The following is a 22,487-nucleotide window of genomic DNA, read 5'->3' as shown; positions in this document are numbered from 1 at the left end:
TTTTTTTAATATTTATTTATTTTTGAGAAAGAGAGCAAGTGAGCAAGCAGGGAAGGGGCAGAGAGAGAGAGAGAGAGAGAGAGAGAGGGAGACAGAGAATCCCAAGCAGGCTCCAGAGAGCCTGATGCGGTGCTTGATCTCACAAACCATGAGATCGTGACCTGAGCCAAAGTCAAGAGCTGAATGCTTGACCGACTGAGCTGCCCGGGTGCTCCAGTCTTCAGACTATTTTAAATTCTTGTCAAGGCTGCTATAATATGACTGGCCCAAACCAGATGGCATTTCCCAGTTCAGTTAAAAATCACTTCTAAATGTATAAAAGTCTGAAGGGCAGCTTCTCTGATGGACGGAAGGGTGATAGCCTGCATCTCTACCTATATTCTTTATTTAGTTCTCAACCCTGAGAAGGAGGTATCATTATTACCACTTTACAGATGAGGAAACTGACGCTCAGCAAATTGGAATGAATTTCTAAAGCCATGCAGGTGAGAACATAGCCCGATTGTATTTCTAATCCAAATATGTCTGACTCCAAAGTTTATACTTTTCCTGCAGTAATTGTCCACTACTTTTCTCAGCAACAGCCATGAATAGTTCCTTGCCTTTTGGGGTCCTTGTTACTTGTCTGAAGTGCTTTGTGAAGGAGGTAGGATAATACGGAATACATCTGAGAGTCTCCACACACAAGCGATCGTTTCATACTAACACCAAGTACAGGTGAGAAAGCAACTCCATAATAATTGTGTCTGCCACTTCCTGTAAACAGCCCCTCTTTTCAAATTGGGATGTCTCACTCTGCATCTCAGCTCAAGGGGGGTGTTTTTAAAACACCCCGAGGAAAATCCTTTCAGTCATTTTGAGTTGAGCAAGTGTAAGACAGGAGACATTCCCCATTCCACAAAGAACCTGTCCAAGGTATCTTGTACTCATGGCACTGTGGAAATCCCAAACCTCACAACAGCTAGCTTAACATGGGCAGAGATTTTGCTGAAATACATCATGCTGTTTGAATTATTTTGTAGTTGTTTTGGAGAGGTTTTATTATTATTTTCTTTTGAGATTACAAGCATAGTAGTCACGGGCACCTTCTGAATTGATCAATAGGTGTGGGATATTTTGGAGAAGTTTTCCAAGTTAGAGGAATTCCCTATTCAGGAGATTGTCAGAGATGACTGCGTATCTGAGAAAACTGCTTTCCCTGAAATGTAGGTCAAAGTATGCTATGTTACTTGAGAGGATTCCCACCCCATAATTCCTCATTGACATCCTCCATGAAGATACAGGAAACTCTAAAGCTGAATCTGCTGGGGCGCCTGAGTGGTGCAGTCAGTGAAGTGTCTGACTTTTCATTTTGGCTCAGGTCGTGATCTCATGGTGGGTGAGACCAAGCCCTGCAATGGCCTTTGTGCTGATAGCGTGGAGCCTGCTTGGGACTTCTCTCTCTACCCCTCCCCTGTTTACTCTCTCACGCTCTCTCTCTCTCTCTCTCTCAAAATAAATAAACATTTAAAAAAAGCAGAATCTCCTGACTTCAGAATAACTGAAGAACATTCTAGAATGTGTCACCCATCCTGTTAGGCTAAGGCCAGGGATCATCCATCCATTTCCTTTATTCACTTCATTCCTAGAGTTTCCTGGCTGCATGACTGTCCATGACCAGTTCTCCATATGGTGACAGATTTGGCAGAAAGGCTGCTGGGCATGTTGACCCTAATGGTTACCTAGACTGCTTCCTTCCCAACAACTTTTCAGAGGTGGAATGGATTAGACCCTGGGAAGCATGCACATGGATGCTGAGATTGTCAAAAACACGACATGTATTTCTTTCAAAATGTGTGCGAGGTGATGCAAAGATACACACATACACACACACACACACACACACACACACACACCCCAAATATATAAATAAATAGTCCTCAAAGTTAGAATAGTGAATAGATACAAACATTAACATCCTGTAGATTTCTTTCCCAACTCTGCAACTAACATGAGAGCTAAGTATAAGTGTGGAGTTCTATTCTTTCTTTATTTCAAGCACCCCATTAAAGTGAAGAAAATGACTTTTTAAAATTTTAGGTTCCCAGAGGTTGCCTGGGTGGCTCAGTTGGTTAAGCATCTGACTTCAGCTCAGGTCACGATCTTGTGGTTCGTGAGTTTGAACCCCGCATCAGGTTCTGTGCTGACATCTCAGAGCCTGAAGCCTGCTTCAGATTCTGTGTGTCTCTCTCTTTCTGCCCCTCCCCCACTCACACTCTAGCTCTATCTCAAAAATAAATAAACATTAAAAAAAACTTTAAGGGGGGTGGGAGGGAGGGGAGGGTGGGTGATGGGTATTGAGGAGGGCACCTTTTGGGATGAGCACTGGGTGTTGTATGGAAACCAATTGGACAATAAATTTCATATTAAAAATAAATAAATAAATAAATAAATAAATAAATAAATAAATAAATAAATTTTTAAAAATTTTGGGTGCCCAGGACATTAGCAGTATGTGTAAGCATGTGGCAATTGCTCAGTAAGTAATTGTTAAGTGAAGAAAGAACCACTGAAACAACTGTGTAATTCCTTGGCATTTGGCAATTTCTTCTGGTATTGCTGTCATGTGTAGGAAATGTTTACCGTCTGCGGTTTTCTTAGTTCCCTTGGGAGCAGTTCATGCGACAAGCCCTGGAGTTAAGTACCTTGACAGGTGATTCCTGGAGATGCCAGTAAAGGAGAGAGGACTCAAAATAGGGCTGGCCTGGAAGAAAGCTAACAACGGATGCTTTCATAAACAGGTTACCACTGTGGCAACTAGAGCTCAGTGCCCTCAGGGACACTGGGGATACAATGTGGCCTCGGGGGCGTGGAATATTTATTCCTACTCCCTCCTACCCTTTACTAATTGAGGCCTGTTCCTGGAGGTGTTAACTCCCCTGCCCTATGATCTGTCCCACCTGTAAGCCAGGCATGCTCCTGTGGCCAAAGACAGCTCTCGGGGAGTTGCAGGTTCTTGAGGTAGGATGGCCTCATATGTACTGGAATGCTGTGTGCAATGTATAGGAGCAATATATACCATGGTGGACAGACTCTGAAATGACCCCACTAGTCTGCCCCACCCCAATATTTATATTCTCATGTAATTCTCTTCCCTTGAGTGTGGGCTGGACCTAATGGTTTGATTCTAAGGAATAGAATATGGTGAAAGTGATAGATTGTTACTTCTAGGGTATTAGATCACACACACACACACACACACACACACACACACACACGGTGTTGTGTTCACCCTTGTTTCCTCTCTGTCCTGGGGAAAGCTGGCAGTCTTGTGATAAGCCGCCCTATGGAAAGGTCCATGAGATATGTCAAAGGACTGAGGCTCTCAGACCAACAGCCAACAAGGGACTGGAGACCAACCAAGGGACTCAGTCCAACAGCCAACAAGGGACTGGAGCCTGCCAATCATGATGTGAAGTGACCTTGGAAGTGGATCTAGTCTTGAGATGACAGCAGCCCATCTGACAGCCTGATTGCAACCTATGAGGAACTCTGAGCCAAGCCCCCCAGTGAAGTCACACCCAGATCCCTGACCTAGAGAACCTGTGAGATAATAAATTTTTGTTGGTCTAGGCTGCTTAGTTTGGCGGCAATTTGTTACACAGTAGTATATAAGTAATACAGCTGCACTATAAAGACCAAAAGCTTTTCTATAACTTTCTAATGGCAAAGTAAGAATTTCGGAAGAGGTATCAATTTGTTTTTACTACCAGGGTGCACTGCCTATAGCTTTCAAAAGAATTTCAGAGAAGGAATTTGGACAGGTCAGTAGAGTACTTGCCCAGCTTTTTACATTTTAACAATTAATTCCAGTGGGTCTAACTTACCATCTAGAACAATGACTCACTTATTAGACACAGTAACTGAAGTTATAATCTGAGCAGATACATTTGAATTAAAATGTGTTACAGCCAAACAAGAATCAATTAACTTTACACAATTGATTCCTGACTCTTACATTTATTATGTTTGTCAAAGCTATCAAGTGAAACTCTGGGCCCTGTCGCTCTTTTTTTCTTGAAATATCTAAAGCTAGGAAAATAGTCATTCAATGGCACGAAGTCTGGGTGCATACAATATTAAAATATAGCTTGAGACCATACAGATATATAAATTTGAGGTCATATGGATTTGTCTCTTAACTTGGAGCAGAGCCATTATATAATACCACATCTTCATTTCAACTTTGAACATTTTAGCTTGTTCTAAAAGGTAGTTAGTACGACAAATTATTTTATTATGGAGTGTACCTGTTTAAAAACAATTATTTTAAATTTTTGAAGCTTATTTATTTTTGAGAGAGAGAGAGTGAGAGAGAGAGAGAGAGAGTATGAGCAGGGGAGAGGGCAGAGAAAGAGGGAGACACAGAATCCAAAGCAGGATCCAGCCTCTGAGCTGTCAGCACAGAGCCCATCGTGGAACTCAAACCTATGAACCAAGAGATCATGACCTGAGCCAAAGTCAGATGCTTAACCAACTGAGACACCCAGGCACCCCTGGAATGTACCTGTTTTGATCACCCACTCTTCACCCTAGGGCTATGGGAATGACCAAACACATGACACCCAACAGCAGACAGGTGAAGGTGACAGCCATTTGCTAATCACATATATTCACAATCTGGGGAAAGAGGACACCACATGCTGCACGGCCACATGGGGGTTTTACTTTGTGCTTGGAAACAGAGTGAATAATCAGAGACTGTGAGAAGCAGGCGTTGTATTACCAAGAGACTAGGGTGACCCCTGGTTCCAGTGGGAGGGTGTGGTTGGCTTATTTGAGTAATTCCATGGGCTGGCAGGAAACTGAAACCTACCACTTGGGATATACACGAACTGTGTTTGGTCCATTGGATAACAAGGCTAGGAGAACTTTTCTACAGAGAAGAGTCAGAAAGGGGACATACAGTTAGGCCATTCAAGAGCCTTCTGATTTTATGAGATGTCGAAGAATCAGAATTCAATCATCTTTTACAGTGCCAATAGCACATCCCTTCTGTAGGGCCTTTTGATAGGATTTAAAAAATTCATTCAGTGAATAATTATTGCATGTCTACTATGCCTACCATGTGTAGATACTGGTCTGGGTGCCAAGAATGTAGCAGTAAACAAAATAAGACAAAACACCCAACCCTCCTTTAGCTTAAATCCCAGTGGACAAGTAGAGAGGTCATAAACAAATGAGGAATTAAATTCTTTTACCTGACAGATGATGGATTGTAAGTGCTACAGTAAAAGCTGAAGCAGGGAAAGAAGGCAAGGGGTTCTGTGGGTGCAGGTTGTAATTTGAAATACAGGGATCTGAGAAGTCTGCTTGAAGATGTCATTTAAATGAAGACCTGAAGGAGTTAAAAGATCAGAGTATTTCAGTTACAAGCAACAGAAAGTACAAAGGTCTTGGAGCAGAATCAAAACTGCAATGTTGTATTCCAAGTAGAGCAAGCAGGCCAAGGTGGCTGAGGGAAGTGAGTGGAGGAGAAGAATAGAAGACACCTGAGATGTAAGGCAGGGGCCGATTGTGAGGGTTATGAAGAAGATAGTGGCTCCTACTCCAAATGAGATGGGAGCGTCGGGACACAGGGGTGGCATGGTCTGATGTACGTTTAAAGGATGACTTTAATCAGTTGCATTTCTATACTCCAAAAATGAAGCAGCAGAAAGAGAAATCAAGGGATCAATTCCACTTACAATTGCACCACAAACCATAAAATGCCTAGGAATAAACCTAACCAAAGAGGTGGAAAATCTATACACTGAAAACTATAGAAAGCTTATGAAAGGAACTGAAGAAGACACACACAAATGAAAAAACATTCCATGCTCATGGATTGGAAGAATAAATATTGTTAAAATGTCGATACTACCCAAAGCAATCTACATATTCAATGCAATCCCTATCAAAATAACACCAGCATTCTTCACAGAGCTAGAACAAACAATACTAAAATTTGTATGGAACCAGAAAAGACCCCGAATAGCCAAAGCAATCCTGAAAAAGAAAACCGAAGCTGGAGGCATCACAATTTCTGGACTTCAAGCTGTATTACAAAGCTGTAATCATCAAGACAATATGGTACTGGCACAAAAACAGACATATAGATTAAAGGAACAGCATAGAGAACCCAGAAATGGACCCACAAACATACAGCCACCTCATCTTTGACAAAGCAGGAAAGAATATCCAGTGGAATAAAGACAGTCTCTTCAGCAAATGCTGTTAGGAAAACTGGACAGCGGCATGCAGAATAAACCTGGACCACTTTCTTGCACCATACACAAAAATAAACTCAAAATGGATGAAAGACCTAAACATAAGACAGGAAGTCACCAAAATCCTAGAGGAAAAGACAGGCAGAAATCTCTTTGATCTTGGCCGCAGCAACTTCTTTCCTGATATATCTCTGGAGGCAAGGGAAACAAAAGCAAAAATGAACTATTGGGACCTCATCAAGATAAAAACCTTCTGCACAGTGAAGGAAACAATCAGCAAAACTAAAAGGCAACTGAGGGAATGGGAAAAGATATTTGCAAATGACATATCAGATAAAGGGTTAGTACCCAAAACCTATAAAGAACTTATCAAAATCAATACCCAAAAAACAAATAATCCAGAGAAGAAATGGTAAAAGACATGAATAGACACTTTTCCAAAGAAGACATCTAGATGGCTAACAGACACATGAAAAAATGCTCAACATCACTCATCATCAGGGAAATACAAATCAAAACCACAATGAGATACCACCTCACACCTGTCAGAATGGCTGACATTAACTACTCAGGCAACAACAGATGTTGGCGAGGATGCAGAGAAAGAGGATCTCTTTTGCAAACTAGTGTAGCCACTCTGGAAAACAGTCTGGAGGTTCCTCAAAAAATTAAAAAGAGAACCACCCTATGACCCAGCAATTGCACTACTAGGAATTTATCCAAAGGATATAGGAGTGCTGTTTTGAAGGGGCACATGCACCCCAATGTTTATAGTAGCGCTACTGACAATAACCAAAGTATGGAAAGAGCCCAAATGTCCATCAACTGATGAATGGATACACACACACACACACACACACACACACACACACACACACACAATGGAATATTACTTGGTGATGAAAAACAATGAAATTTTGCCACTTACAACAACGTGGATGGAACTAGAGTGTATTATGCTGACCAAAACAAGTCAGTCAGAGAAAGACAAATATCATATGACTTCACTCATATATGGAATTTAAGATTCAAAGCAGATGAACATAAGGGAAGGGAAACAAAAATAATATAAAAACAGAGAAAGAGACAAACCATAAGAGACTCTTAAATACAGAGAACAAACTGAGGGTCATTGGAGGGGTGTTGGGTGGGGGATGGGCTAAACAGGCAAGGGGCTTTGCCCCTTGGAGGAGGGACACTTATTGGGATGAGCACTGGGTGTTATATGTAAGTGATGAATCACTAAATTGTATTCCTGAAATCATTATTACACTATATGTTAACTAACTTGGATGTAAACTAAAAAAAATAATAATAAATAAATTAAAAAAAATTTTTTTTAAATAAAGGAGGACTTTAGTTGCTGGGTTGAGAATAGATTAAGAAATGCAGGAGAGCTAGAGGGAGGACCAGACAGGGGGCTACTCCAGAACCCCAATGAGAGAGATGTTGGCTTAGTTCACTAGTGAGAAGTATAAAAATTAATAAAGGGAGACCTCACTAAAATAAAGTGGGGAGGCTGGAAGGAGGAGCTCTCAGGCCCAACCACTTCCTGTTAATTGAAAATCAAGCAGGAAGAAATGAATCTTACTCAGGATGTTACTTTAACTATTACTTTACTACTCCCAGCAGGGGAAGAAAGGCTTTCCTTCTCCCCCGGCAATAGCCCAGCCAATGAGAGGCAGTCACAGCCCAGCCAATGAGAGGCAGTCACAGCCCAGCCAATGAGAGGCAGTCACAGCTCAGCCAATGAGAAGCCACCATACTTCCAACTCCCAGTTTACTCCAATGGAGTTTTTGTTTATAGGCGCTTCACAACTTCCTTCTTCGTCTGCAAAACGGGGTGTTTTCTCTTTTGTTCCTGGCACTCACTTGACTGTGGTTTTGCTGCAGCTGGCCTGCTCTGGATTGCAATTCTGTTATTATCCAGTAAACTCATTTTTTTTGCTGGTAAAATAACTGGCAGTTTTATTTTTTAAGGTTAAAAGAAGTATGTGATTCTGGAAATACTTTAACGGTAAAACCAGTAGGATATACTTGAGATGAGAGAAATAAAGAATTGAGGGTGACCCCAAAGTTTCTGTCTGGAGCCACTAGGGGGAAACTGCAGTTAGAAGAGAGAGGAGAGAGTTGCATGAGGCCAGGATGGGGAGTTAGGAGATTGTGGAGGAATGTGTTAAGTTTGAAATGCCTGTTAACCAATCAGGTGGAGGTTTTAAGGCGACAGTTGTGTAGGAATGGAGATTGAGGGGAGAGGGTCACATAAGATCTTGCGATTTGAAAGCCAGAGCTGGAGGGGGGCGCCAAGATGGCCCAGTCGGTTAGGCACCCGACTTCGGCTGGGGTCATGATCTCACGGTTTGTGAGTTCGAGCTCCGCGTGGGGCTCTGTGATGACGGCTTGGAGCCTGAAACCTGCTTTGGATTCTGTGCATCCCTCTCTCCCTCCTCCGCTCATGCTCTGTCTCTCTCTCTCTCTCAAAAATAAAGAAACATTTAAAAAAATGAAAAGAAAAAAGAAAACCAGAGCTGGAGCTCTGGGGCTTCCAATATTTATGAGGGTGAGTTGGAAGAACGAGGGCTTCTTCTTGATGGCCCATCTGAGCTTATATTTGCACCAAAATGTGTTCTCCCCCGAACAGCATTTCCTCGCGGGGGTGAGCAAAGGCCTGGATGGAAAGCCTGGCTGTTGAAGAATGGTTCTTAGAGAGGCCAATTAGCTGGTGCCTATGTTAGTTTTCTGTAGCCTGTGTCCAAGCAGACACTGATTTGCCCCGCACCCTCGCCCCCCTTAACTTAAGGCATGGCAGAGGGAAAGGGACTTGCTTATTTGGGACTTGGGGACAAGAAGGGAGCCGCATCAGTCACTCAAGCCCCCACACTCCCACCCCTCTGCTCAGGACTGCTGCTTGGAAGCACCGGGTATTTTTCCACTGGAGAAGTGCTTAGTGGCTGTGGTGATAAAAACTCCTCCTTGAAGATGACTCAGCTGCTCTGGTCTTCTGCCAAAGTCTTGTTCAAGAGGGAGTTGAAGGAGGCTCCAGACGGGGAGGATGGAACACCTACAGCCGGCAAGAAACGTACAGTGGTAAGGACTTCCACCTTTTACCCTTCCTTTCCCCAGGTCACCAGCATAATAGTGGCTTGTGTTTCTCCGATGCACATTGGCTGCCAGACACACAAAATACCATCTTAGAGATGAGAAAAGAAGGCATGGAGAAGTTAAGTGACACAACCCAGGCCGTTCTGAGCCGGTGTTCTTGACCCCTACGTCTTTAGGCTTTCTAAGCAGACCCAGATTCTTCCTGATGCCTCCCCTTCAGGAGTCTTTATATCAGAAGCTGGGAGCGCTCTCTCTCTCTCTCTCTCTCGTCTCGCTCTCTCTCTTCTTCTTCTTCTTCTTTTTTTTCTTGCCTTCCTTTCTCCTTAAACCCTGTTAAGGAATAATAGAAGTTACTTACTAATAGCTCAGCTGCTAACTCTTTTGCAAGAAGGCAAGTTCCAGGGGGAAAAGGCACACATACTTCCGGGTAAAGTCCTTTCGCGTTGACTAAGCTACCTTTGATGTATAATACACTTCGAGCCCCAGACTTGCTTGTAGTTTAAACTCAAGACATCGTTAGCATGGCTTTGCTTCCTTTCCTGAAAGAGAAAAAGGAGTGTATTATGTGGAAAATCCCTCTGGTTTGATACATAGTTCACCATGTTATCTCCGCTCCCCAATGTATATCGTTGTTGCCAGAAATAGACATTGTCCCAGGTAAGAGCATCTGCCGTTGGAAGTTGCAGAGAACAAGGAGGCCTCTTGGCTATGACTCCCCACCATCTCTGCCAGCATCAAGGCCCTGAGCTATACTGTTCCCATATCCAGAGTAAGGAATGATTTTTACCCCAAATGGGAACAATGTTTCTGTATTTATAAATCTGAGAAATTCAGACACATCTGCTCATATTTACACCAATTCTGTTGCGGCTGTAAAATTGCATATGCTATTTTGATGAAACTTTATCTTAATTTCATTACCAGCCTGAGTAATCATGTGATAATTGCCTTATTTCCAAGTAACTGGGCAAAAATGATATTTAGAGGTTTTTTTTTTTTTAGTTTCTCTTTTTAGACTCACGACTTTAATAAAATATTCTGCTATTTTATCTTCCTCAATGGGAGCCGAAGTAATATATTTTCAAGCTAGTCATTTTTCCATTTGAGGGGAAAATGGTTGACCATACCTGAAAGAGGGGATCACTGATGGTCTTGGTGATGATCCAGTTCAGGCACAGAAAGCTACATTAAAGTGTATTTGAGGTGAGGAAAGATGCTGTAGAAGAAAAGAGCTCAGGATTTGGCTTCAAACAAACCTTGGTTAGAGAGGCAAATTAGCAGATGCCTATGCTGGTTTTTTTGTAGGCTGTGTCCAAGTGGCCACTGACTTGGCCTTTGCTAACTAGTTAGTGTGTTACCTTAGGCAAATAGATCACATGACTTCTCTGAGCCTTATTCTTCTCATCTAGAGAATAGGTTTTGAAAAAACTACTGACATTCTGTGAGTTTTTGTCTAGCACATAGGTGATGATAAATGATAGCTCTTAGCATTTTTATTACCTTCCAAACCTATGCATATCCTGTTGTATCCAAAGTGCTTGAAGTATTGTTGTGAGAGATTTCACTTGGTTTATCTGACTAGGAAAATACTTTGTTTTCCTGATTGCACCACAGTTCCCTGATTGGAATAGGAAACCAGGGCCACCATATTGCCCAATACTACTCCAGGATATGCCGTTCACGTTTTGGTCCAAATGAATGGCCTGTCTTAGAGTTAAACTTTGGAAAGCTTGGAGGAACTTACCCTAGAAGTCAACGACTTATATAGCTCTCAATATCCACCCTCTTGCCTTCCAGGTTGGCCCTATCCTGATGGCAGGTTTTGGGACCACCTAGAATCATGATGTTATCACTCTATGGCTCCCAAGCAACCACTATGTAGGAATCTCCATTTGCCACACCCCTCTCATGAAGCTGGGTGTCATTGGATATGACCTTGGTTCACATAAACCTAAGTCTGTTATAACCTATTGGAGATTTTCCTTCAGGCTATCTGTGTGATGACAAGTTCTATACCCTACAGTCTAACTGGCCATCTGTAACCCCAGTTCTGCCAAGCCTGCCCTACTTTCGAGGGCCAAATATCATAGAGAGGCTATATATGCCTAGTACTTCTTTTAGTTTCAATTTAGGCAAAAACTTTGATCTGGGAATTGGGCATCTTGAGTTCTAGTCCTAGCTCTTCTATAAATCAAGCATGTGATTTTAGGCAGGTGTTGGAGATAGCCAAATGATCAAAAGAATTCTCATGTCTGTGTGCAAACTCATTTGCAGTGTGACTTTGTATCCCATCCCATCAGGAGATGTCCTTTAATTCTCAATCCCCTAAAGCGATGCTTGGCTAAGTGACATGATCAATGAGACCCTAACAAATACAATGCAAGCAGTGCCTTTAAAAGTGTTTGCACATTGGGCCTTGCTCTGTCTTGCTGCTGAGATCCATGCTGCCATATGTGAGCAAGTTCAGACTAGCCAGCTGGATGATGCTGTATTTAAGCCTATAGCCAGATTGTGAATGATGTACCACCAGATTAACAAGTCTTCCAAGTGCAAGAAATGTGAGTGAGATTATTCTAGATTATCCAGCCTCAATTACGCCAGACTAGAAAATCCATCCAGTTAACTCACAAAATTATGAGCAAATACAGGATTGTTTTTTTAAGCCATTGATGTTGGGGAGGGTTTGTAAATAGCTGAAGTGAACCGGTAGTGTAACCCAGTTTCTTTCTCTGATTCTCTTTCCACATTATGAAAATGAGAGTTTTGAATCAGATCAGTGCTGTTAAGTACAAAGCACAGGAGCCACCATTTTCCTAACCCGAGACCATATGAAATATTGTTGACTGATCACAGCACACTTTCTCACTGGACCCAGAAATAGTGATAAAATATTTCTTATTCCAGCACTCGAGTAGCTACCCCAGTCCCCACTGTGGGCAATGGGATCATACCCATTTGCCAGCTCTGTTCCAGGTTAGTAATTCTCAACCGTAAACAATCACCACAGTCCTCCAGGGAGAGGTATAGATCATCAGATTGTCTGCTCCAAATTTATTGAAATCGCATTTAGTAGTTTGGGTCAGCCTGGAGAGCTAGAGGTTTCCAGGCGATTCTAATAATGAGACAGGTTTGGGAATAGTAGATGGAATGATTTTTTAGTTGTTCTCCAACCCAATCCTTTGGTTATTCTGATGAAAGCATTTTCCTTAATCTTAGATTTGACAGGGTAATAACAATACCTTCTATTCGTAAGTAATCCCATGCATACATATATGTGAGTCTTCAAGTGAATCACCTATACTGCTTTGAGTAAACCCAAGGTTCTCTTCTAAAATCCTTCTTTCAGTATGCAGTAAGCCAGAGGAGAAGACTCTCTTAGGCATTCAGAAGAAGGAGAGAGAAAGAGAGACCCCCAGATTCAGGATTAGGTAATTTAATTGGTTTATTCTCTAGAGGCATAAACCATGGATCCTGCTCTGAAAGAGTAAGCTCACAGTATTGTTAAGAAGACCATGAATTAGGGGTGCCTGAGTGGCTTAGTCAGTTCAGCGCCCAACTCTTAGTTTTGGCTTCGGTCATTTTCTCACAGTTGGTGAGATTGGCCCCGCACTGGGCTCTGCGCTGACAGCACGGAGCCTGCTTGGGATTCTCTCTCTTCCTCTCTATCTGCCCTTTCCCTGCTTGCATGCATGCATTCTCTCTCTCTCTTTCTCTCTCTCTCTCTCTCTCTTTCTCTCTCTCTCTCTCTCAAAATAAATAAAAGGCCATGAATCTACACCTGGGCTTCCACACTGTGACCTAGCATGTGACATACATGAAGTTACCTGCAAACCAAGGTCTCTAGGTTAGAATATTGAAAGATAACCATGAAGTGCCAATAATAATACTGATAGCTAATACTTATTAAGTGCCTTCTATGTGCCAAGCAGTGTGCCAAGACTTTGTTACTTCATCTCACTGGCTCCTCCGAGTAACCGCATAAATGGGTACTTTTTATTCCCATTTAATGGACAAAGAAAGTGAGTTCCGGAGGGAGAAGTAACTTACCTGGAGTCACTTAAGTAGTGGATGGCAGAGGCAGGCAGAATACACGTGGATCTGACCCCAAATCCCCACTCCACACTAGTGTGCCACACAGCCTAGGAAACATGGGAAACATAAACAAACTCCCGAAAGACATTCTTCTAAAACATGCCAACTATGACAGAATGTTAAATCAAATTAAAACCGTGAAAGAAAATGAAGGGTTGATTCCTTCTCTTACATTTTCTCATCAAAACTCACAATCCCATTATGTTTATTGCTCCCATTATTCCAGTTTCTTCTCAAAAAGAAGTTTTGATTGACAGCTTCTTGGAAGTCACTATAATTTAATATGCTTACCTTCTCTTTAATCATTTTACTTTGTTTCTTCTCTACTGTGTCTATACAGAGGGAGAAAAATATCACTTTTCTTTTGCTTTTTCTGTATTATTCTATTTGGAAAATCTTGGAAGGCTTTCTGTGTTTTTCTTTACCTTTCCCAATTCTGCCATTTCCAGGAAGCACGTCTTATATTCAAGAGGATGAAAAGCAGGGGAGCTTGGCTGTAATTATTTGTTTTTCAAATGAGAATGGAGAAATCAGTGAAGATGGAAGAATATTCCTGTTCATTTGTGCAACAGACACATATTTCTTGAGCACAAAGGGCTTGACCCTTTGATGGGTTTATTGGAACATCCCTTCTACTGGAGGAGAGAGTCCTAAGTTACGTAATCATATTGAAAAACATACAGTTACATTGAGAATGGTGGAGGGAGCTTTAGGGTCCAACAAAAGCTTGTAACGGGGGAGTTGACATCATCAGGAAGGCCAGGGAAGCTTTTCTGAGGAAGAGACACAAGATCTAAGTTAACTAGGAGAAGGAGAGGTTGGGGCAAGAAGTGCTGGGCAGATAGAACAGCGGTTGCAAGAGCACTATGGGGAAAGGGATTTAAAAGACCATCGTGGTGAGAACAGAAAATGAGTGTGCTGTGGCTGAAGAAGGAGACAGGAAGACCACCATGCTGGGCATGCAGATTAAGATTTGGGATTCTATTTCCAGAGCAATGAACACATTGAAGGGTAATGATCAAGGGGATGGTCCACTCAGATTTGGATTATGAAAAGATCACCCTGGATGTAGGGATTAATAAGACACTTTCCTATAGAAAGACCTTTTTCATCATGGACTTTTGGCATAAAACAAGGAAGTCTTCAGCAATTTTCTTTTTAGCAGGCAGAGGTCATGGCGTAAGTGAAATGACCTCAGGACACTTAGTTTTCAACATCCTTGTTATTGAATTGAGCAGTGAAGTAATCTCCCCAAATGTTACATTACAGAGAAGAAAAAGCACCCAGACACCCAAGTGGTAAGAAGACCAGCCTGGATTCATTTCTCAATTTCTTGCCGTGATCATGTCTCTTTGGGAATTAGTGTGATCAGCAGTAGCAGCATCTCTACATTTAAATAGCTCTTCTAGAGTTTATAAAACCCTTCTACAAACATTACGGAAGATTAACAAGAATCCACACCCGTGAGAGCTAATCAAGTGCTCCAAACTATTGCAATTTACTCCTTGTCATATCTTGTAGATACATAGGGAACAATTATGTTCATTTTAGAGATGACAAAGCTGCAGTGCAGAGAGATGCACTTAATGATTGAACTCACAAGTTCAACTTGCAAGTGACGAGCCTGGGGCTTGACCCCAGGTCTGCTGATTTCTACCCAGAAACTTTACCACTATACATTGTAGCAGTTTCCAGACTACCTGGACTTAATTCTTGCCTCCACCATTTACTCACTATGTGAGCATGGACAAGTTTTTAACTTTTCTGAGGTTCGGTTTCCTGATCGATAACTGTGGATAATAATAGAACAATGTGAAAGAGTCATATAGAATAAACTAATACACATAATACGCTTAGAACTGCCTCATCCATAGTAAAGGCTCAATCAATGTTTGGTATTATTATTACCATTGTGATTGTATATATTCCACTATAATGTGCTGTTTGGGGTGGGGCAGAGAATCTTTAAAAATAATAAAAAATATTTTTTTAAAACAGCTAAAATTGATTAGGCAGGTGTTCTTAGTGTTTAAAGTGTTAGGTAGGTATTACCTACTGTAACAGAGGAGTTGACCTCATCAGGAAAGTCAGGGGAGCTTTTTTTTATTTTATTTTATTTTATTTTAATTTATATTCAAGTTAGTTCACATACAGTGTAGTCTTGGCTTCAGGAGTAGAACCCAGTGATTCATCTCTTACATATGACACCCAGCGCTCATCCCAAAAAGTGCCCTCCTTAACGCCTGTCACCCACTTAACCCATCCCCCCGCTCCAGCAACCCTCAGTTTGTTCTCTGTGTTTACGAGTCTTACGGTTTGCCTCCCTCTCTGTTGTTTTCTTATTTTTCCTTCCCTTCCCCTATGTTCATCTGTTGAGTTTCTTGAATTCCAACATATGTGTGAAATCGTATATCTGTCTTTCTTTGAATGATCTATTTTGCTTAGCATAATACCCTCCAGTTCCATCCACATTGTTGCAAATGGCACGATTTCATTCTTGTTCACTGCTGAGTAGTATTCCATTGTGTATATAAACCACATCTTCTTTATCCAGGAACCAGTCAGTGGACATTTGGGCTCTTTCCATAATTTGTCTACTGTTGTTAGCGCTGCTGTAGAGGAAGAGACACATGACATAAGTTAACTAGGAGAAGGAGGGGCTGGTCAAGAGTGTGCTGAGTAGAGAGAACAGCCAGTACTAGTATGTTATTTTTTACTAATGAGGAAATTAAAGCATAGAGGTTAAAAGTAATTTATTCAGAGTCCCTAAGTGGAAATGTGGCAGGGCCAATATTTAGAGACAGGTAATTCTGACCCCCAAGACAGCAGGCCTGGAAACCTTGCTTGTTTGCCTGAAAGCACTGGCATTTGTTGACAGACCCCTGAAATGAGAAGCTACAGGTGGCAAATGCAGCAAGACAACACCGGGAGCTGAGAGTTGAAGGAAAAGAAGCTCGTTGGAAATGGATTTTCCTCCTGACTAGTTGAGTCGCCTGGCAGAGTTTTTCAAGCCTGAGAATGTTAAGGATGTACATGTCTGGAGAAGAAGAGGATGCTAATGAAACCATGAATTGTCTTTGTCAGTGAGAGGTTAGCATTTTTAGATGAAATGTACTGCAAGGTAAAGCTTAGAAACTGTGGTCTTGGGGCGCCTGGGTGGCGCAGTCGGTTAAGCGTCCGACTTCAGCCAGGTCACGATCTCGCGGTCCATGAGTTCGAGCCCCGCGTCAGGCTCTGGGCTGATGGCTCAGAGCCTGGAGCCTGTTTCCGATTCTGTGTCTCCCTCTCTCTCTGCCCCTCCCCCATTCATGCTCTGTCTCTCTCTGTCCCAAAAAATAAATAAACGTTGAAAAAAAAAATTTAAAAGAAACTGTGGTCTATAAGGCTTCCCAGCCAAGAATAAAAAGAGAATATATTTCCAATTGAAGGAATTATCTAATGATTTAACATGAAATTGATTTTGTCCATTTTCAATGCATATTTTTCATGTCTTTTCTTCTTATAAACCTTTCTTGCTACTCATCTTGGTGTACTCCGTGCCCAGGATGGAAGGTTTAATTGCTATTACTCATTCAGTAAGACAGCTTTTATTCCCAAGTGTAAGGTGTCCAGCAATGCTAGTCCCAAACTATTAAATGGGTAGGTAATGTAAAATCTGTTTGAAGAGCAAGTAGCATATTCATTTGACTCAAGAAAAACATTTGAGCTCTCAGGCAGGCTCGTCTGTTCTCTTGGCAACCTGCAGCTGAGATGGTCTTGTGGAATTTCTATCCACCTCCCTTTATTTTAAGCTTACTTCCATTTTGCTCTGGATGTTGCCACTGAAGTGAAGATTCTGTTGCATGGGAATGCGAACTGGTGCAGCCACTCTGGCAAACAGTCAGAAGGTTCCTCAAAAAATTAAAAATAGAACTACTCCAAAACCCAGCAATTGCACTACTAGGTATTTATCCAAGGGATACAGGTGTGCTATTTTGAAGGGGCACATGTACCCCAACGTTTATAACAGTACTGTCAACAATAGCCAAAGTATGGAAAGAGCCCAGATGTCCATCGATGGATGAATCGATAAAGAAGATGTGGTATATATAGACAATGGAGTATTACTTGGCAATCAAAAAGAATGAAATCTTGCCATTCACAGCTACGTGGATGGAACTAGACAGTGTTATGCCAAGTGAAATTAGTCAGAGAAAGACATCATATGACTTCACTCATCTGAGGACTTTAAGAGACAAAACAGATGAACATAAGGGAAGGGAAGCAAAAATAATATAAAAACAGGGAGGGGGACAAAACAAAAGAGACTCAAATATGGAGAACAAACAGAGGGTTCTGGAGGGGTTGTGGGAGGGGGATGGGCTAAATGGGTAAGGGGCATCAAGGAATCTACTCCTGAAATCATTGTTGCACTCTGTGCTAACTAACGTGGATGTAAATTTAAAAAATAAATTAAATTAAAAAAAAAAAAGATTCTGTTACAGACATGTGAACCTCTCTTTGTGGTAGGAAATGCCCAGTGCCTGTCCTGAGTAAAATCATTAGAATCAAAAGGAGAACAGCTGGCCCTGTTGAAAAAGAGTCTTTATGAATTTTTAATGCAGTTTGCCCATGTGGTCAAGGTTGATTTATTTTAAAGATATGTTGGGATTGGAAGACAAATAAATACCATGTGTTTTCCCATTTAGAGCTTTCATAAAGACAGTAAATATGCTGGCAATATGACTGTGGCCAACACATTTCCTTTATCTGGTGTTCATAATCATTTTGTTGCCTTTAAATGTTACCTTACTGTGAAGGATAAATAAGGAGTATACAAAATGAGGCATTTCATAAAGCACCCTAAATAATTCTAAATTATGCTGTTAATGTAGCAGGATATGCTTGGCTCTTTTAGAGAGGTGTTATTATTCATGATCATGTCTGAATACATTTACCACCTATTCTGTAATAGGTAGCATGTAAGACCATCTCAGTCTCACCTAAAATACCTGACACTTTTTATAAAAAGATACAACCGAAGACCCATGAGTATAACCAAACATGTGCATTGAGTTTTCTCCTGCTAGTAATTACGGTGAAGAAAAAAAAAATTCTTAAATTGTTATGGTACTTTAATCTCTCTAAAAAGGACTTGAACTGCCATGGTAAAGGGCATGGATTTTGAGGTGGCTAGATTGAGGTTAAGGGGACAGTGAATGGCCATACAGACTCAGTCTTTTTCTATGTGAACCTGTCAAACAAAGTGTCAAAGTCAAGTTTTAATCTCATTAGAATTCATTAACGGAGAAATATAATTCTATAGACAAGGCCTTTCTTGCAATCTAAGAAAAACCCTGGATATCTCTTATCTTATGCAGTAATTACCAGTTACTAAGTTGGGCTGAATGCATGTAAAAATAGGAAAGAGTGAATTTGAGTGAAGCTAAATATAGAAGCCAAGATCCAAATTCTATTGTATTAGACGTCTACATGACTCAACCAATTCCATAGGTTGACAACCAGTCTAATTTTAAATCTAGAGACTTTATAGCAGTAAAAAGTATTTCCTAATTAGGTAAGAAATTTGCCTGTCATTCTCTACTCTTCGTATTTATCAGAAGAAAGTCATTTACATTTTGAACTCACCATTCAAATGGAAACTCAGAGATTTCCACTTTTGTTCCAAGCCCCATTTGACTTCCAAGAAATGTGCTTAATTGTTTTAGCTGTGGTGCAATCACTAAACCATTGTGGGAACTGAGCTGGAATTCAGTAAGCGGAGTTTTAGCTACAATGACAAGACTTAAGTGTCACTCACACAGACCGAATCTCAAAGGCTTAATAAATGCCAGAACCTCACTTAATTACCATTTGTTCTTTCATGACAGTAAAAATTATTTTAAATTATGCAGATAAGTAATTCATCATGGGGACTATGCAGGAAAAAATCTGGGTCTGTGATATTAAGTTATATTGACTTGAGGCTTGGTGAAAATTAAAATTATAGAGCAAGTGGGTAAACTTTGCCCTACTACTTAGTACAAATGAAGTCTTGTTTGAGTATCTCTAGTCTGGCCTACTCTTCAATCATAGTACAATTGTGCCGTGCACAAACATTTACTTCAAACCAATTGATTAGGTATTTATTTAGTGCCTACAATACACAAAGCCTTGCATTAAGCTCTAGTTCATAGGGCTGTTTTGGTCTCACTGGGATTTAAACTTGTGCTGCCAGTCCATTTCTGAGGGTGATGAGAGTAGTAAATAATAGTTCTTGCCTTATCCCAACAAAATTTCTCCTCTAAATTCTTGATACTTCAGCTTTACAAGTTCAGAAGGATTTGTTTAAAAAATTATTTTACCTTGTTGGAAACTAAAGTTCCGGCTTGTGCTTTAGTGAATGAGATGTTTGACTCCAAGTTCAATGAATATTCCCTTATATTCTGTATCTGAAGCTGTACAAATGGAACTGGTAATGAAGGCCAACACAATGGCTGAGCTAGGCATGAGACAAGTGAGTTTTGACAAGGAGTAATGATGTTATGAGAGAGGAGCCTAGGTGAAGCATTATATAGTACAGAGAGTAGGAGAATCAGAAAGAACCACAGGGGCCCTGGAAGTCTTAAGAGCTGGGATACTTCTTCCAGGAAAGTACAACAAAAAAGAAATGAGGGCAGCAAAGACTATTACTACCAACATTTTTGAATGCCTAATGTCCCAGGAATTGTACTAAGCCCTTTACACACATTATCTTATTAAATCCTCAAAATAACAGCTGTTCTCTACCGCTCATTTTTCAGTTGAGAAAACTGAGCCATAGAGAAGTCGATACACTTATCCAAGGACACACACAGCAGGGAAATGGCAGATCCAGGATTCAACCCTAGGTTTGCCTCCAGAGTTCAAATTCTTTTTTTTTTTAATTAATTTATTTATTTTCAGAGAGAGAGAGAGCACTGAAAGAGGAGACGGAGAGACAGAGAGAGGGAGAATCATAAGCAGGGTCTGCACCATCAGCGTGGAGCCTGGTGAAGGGCTTGAACTCACAAGCCATGAGATCATGACCTGGGATGAAATCGAGAGTTGGACGCTTAACTGACTGAGCCATCCAGGCGCCCCCAGAGCTCAAATTCTTAATTGCTACATTCTAGTTCCTCACAAATACAGATTTCACAAATCCAGGGATGCCACTGCTTGGATCATGACAGTAAAGAGGTGTGGAGTTAGTGTCCACTCAGTAAATGGCATCTCGGCTGGCCCAAGTCAGAAACCTAGGGGTAATCCTTAAGTGATTGCACCATTCTTTACCGCCAACCTCCAGTCCATTGTGTCAGTTCTACCTCGACAGCGTATCCCAAATCTGGCCACCATTCTCCAGCTCCACCGCATAGTCCTCGACCTCAGGAGTCGTCATCTATTACTGAGACTAAGACATTGTCCTCTAAATGGTCTCCTTGCTTCCGCTGTTAATTCCCTGCTCATTTTGCACTTAGTAGCCAGAGTCATTTTTAAAAAGTAAATCAGATTATGACAGCACCCTGTTTAGAATGTTTTTATGGCTTCCTACTACTTACAGAATGGAATCCAAAATCCTTTCCATAGTTTACAAGGTCCTTCAGCATCTTCTCTGTCTACTTCTTCATATGTACCTCCAATGACCCTTATCCCATCACACTTTGATCCAGTTATATTGGTCTTTCTGTTCCTTGAAGGTACTAAGATAGGTTCCACACTGGAGCTATTGTTCCTGTCTCTGCAGGGAGTGCTTTTCCTCCATATCTGCTCCAGATAGGCTCTTCCTCATCAGGTTCCAGGGTATCATTTCCTCCATGAATACCCCTTTAAACCTCCAGTTTCCTTGCCCCCATTCTCCTAGAGAGCTTGTTTTTATTTCTTCATAACACTTACCACTACGTGATATTATGCCATTTGTTATGTGTTTGTTATCTGCCCCTCCCAATCTCAAATACAATTTTTATGACAGCAGGATCCTAGTCTGTCTGTATTTTTCCCTCATTTTCCAGCACTAAGAACATTACCTGGAACATATTGGTTGCTCACAAAATACTGAAGATTGTGTGATTGAATGAATTAGCACAAAGTAAGGCTCAGAGAAATTAAGTGAGACTTAATCATGGTTGCTTGGCTAGTACAAGGTAAAGCCAGTCCAGCAAGCTAAGACCCAGAAGTTGCTGACATCTCTAAATGCTAGAGAGCTCAGAGCTCAAAAGGTCAGAGGAGAGCCGGTGTTTGAGTTTAGTCTTAAAGAGAGTAGGATTTTGATATATAGACATACAGGCCAGGCAATCCAAGCAGAGGGTACAGCGTGGGCTAAGGCAGAGAGGTGGAGAGGTTCAGAGCAAACACGTTCCCCTACAGGAACAAAATATCACATTGGCTGAGATAAGCAAAGAAGAGAAAAGCGTTGACGTATCAGCCTCCCACTCTGCAGCCTTCAAGCTTGTGGAAGAGTTTTTGCAACTGACACTACAGTTAAGAGATTCTTAATTGCACCTTTTTAGCTTTTAGCTCATCTATCGCAATGCCTAGCCTACTTTGATTCTGCCTCCGTTATGAAGCTCTTGCAGAGATCAAGTGTAATTACAAGAAGTTGCTTTAGAATCTGACAACAGAGTGCCAGCAAAACTTGGTGGTAGGTGGGAAAGAGTGGGAGTCCAGAAATAATGGGTTCTTAACTCATCCTGGGACCTCAGGCAGGTGTTTTCACCTCTTTATATCTCCTTTTACCCACCTGGTAAGATCTAGCTGTCCAGTAAATTTCTAAAAGTCCCTGGTTTGATGTAGAGAATTAGTTACCACTCACTGACTCCTCAAGTCATTCACTTATATATCCATCTATGTCTGTTTATTGCTTGTCTTTTTGATGGGGAACATACCAGTTTCTGGGGGCTGCCATAACACGGCTGCCATAACTCTGGTGGCTTAACATAAGAATGTATTCTCTCACATTTCTGAAGGCCTGAAGTCTGAAATGAAGGTATTGATAGGGCTTCCTCCCTCCAGTGTTTCTGAAGGAGTATCTTTCTTTGCCTATTCCAGCTT

General features: G+C 41.3%; 1 long non-coding RNA gene across 1 annotated transcript in view; it reads left to right on the top strand.

Annotated features, from left to right (window-relative positions):
• The first annotated feature begins 8,815 nt into the window (after window positions 1-8,815).
• The window catches only part of LOC123605811, a 45,238-nt gene continuing 31,566 nt past the window's right edge, over window positions 8,816-22,487 (top strand). The window contains exons 1-2 of the long non-coding RNA XR_006715898.1: window positions 8,816-9,335; window positions 12,697-12,778. This is a non-coding gene — a long non-coding RNA (uncharacterized LOC123605811). The remainder of the gene's footprint in view (window positions 9,336-12,696; window positions 12,779-22,487) is intronic.

Source organism: Leopardus geoffroyi, chromosome A2, assembly GCF_018350155.1.
Source record: "Leopardus geoffroyi isolate Oge1 chromosome A2, O.geoffroyi_Oge1_pat1.0, whole genome shotgun sequence".
Classification (NCBI taxonomy): Eukaryota; Metazoa; Chordata; class Mammalia; order Carnivora; family Felidae; genus Leopardus; species Leopardus geoffroyi.
The sequence above is the reverse complement of the archived record's forward strand: the minus strand, read 5'-3'. Positions and strand labels throughout refer to the sequence as shown.